Source organism: Zeus faber (assembly GCF_960531495.2).
Source record: "Zeus faber genome assembly, chromosome: 17".
Taxonomy (NCBI): Eukaryota; Metazoa; Chordata; class Actinopteri; order Zeiformes; family Zeidae; genus Zeus; species Zeus faber.
In genome coordinates this window covers 20,659,655-20,659,958 of record NC_137204.1, presented here as the reverse complement: position 1 = coordinate 20,659,958, position 304 = coordinate 20,659,655, and positions in this window count along the sequence as shown.

Sequence of the window (304 nt, the reverse complement as noted above, 5' to 3'; positions counted from 1 at the left end):
CCAACCAGGGACACTGGAGGGAATTCAAAGCTCCAAGGTCGGCGAGACCAGAGAGGACACACGTTCCCTTTCACTCCAAATTGGATAAACCCAACTTCTTCGGACTGATCTTTTTTTTTTTCGGCGTAGTGGTTAGGGTGGCACACAGATGGCATTGGCAAGAGAAAAAATGAAACCCCCCTCTCCCAAGAAAACAGAATCTATTTCAATGTAGCTTGTAAATGAGTGTTTGCCATGTCGACTTCTGACTGCATTTTAACGTGGTCGCACCGCAGACGCCGCGCAGACACTGCCAAACGCGTGA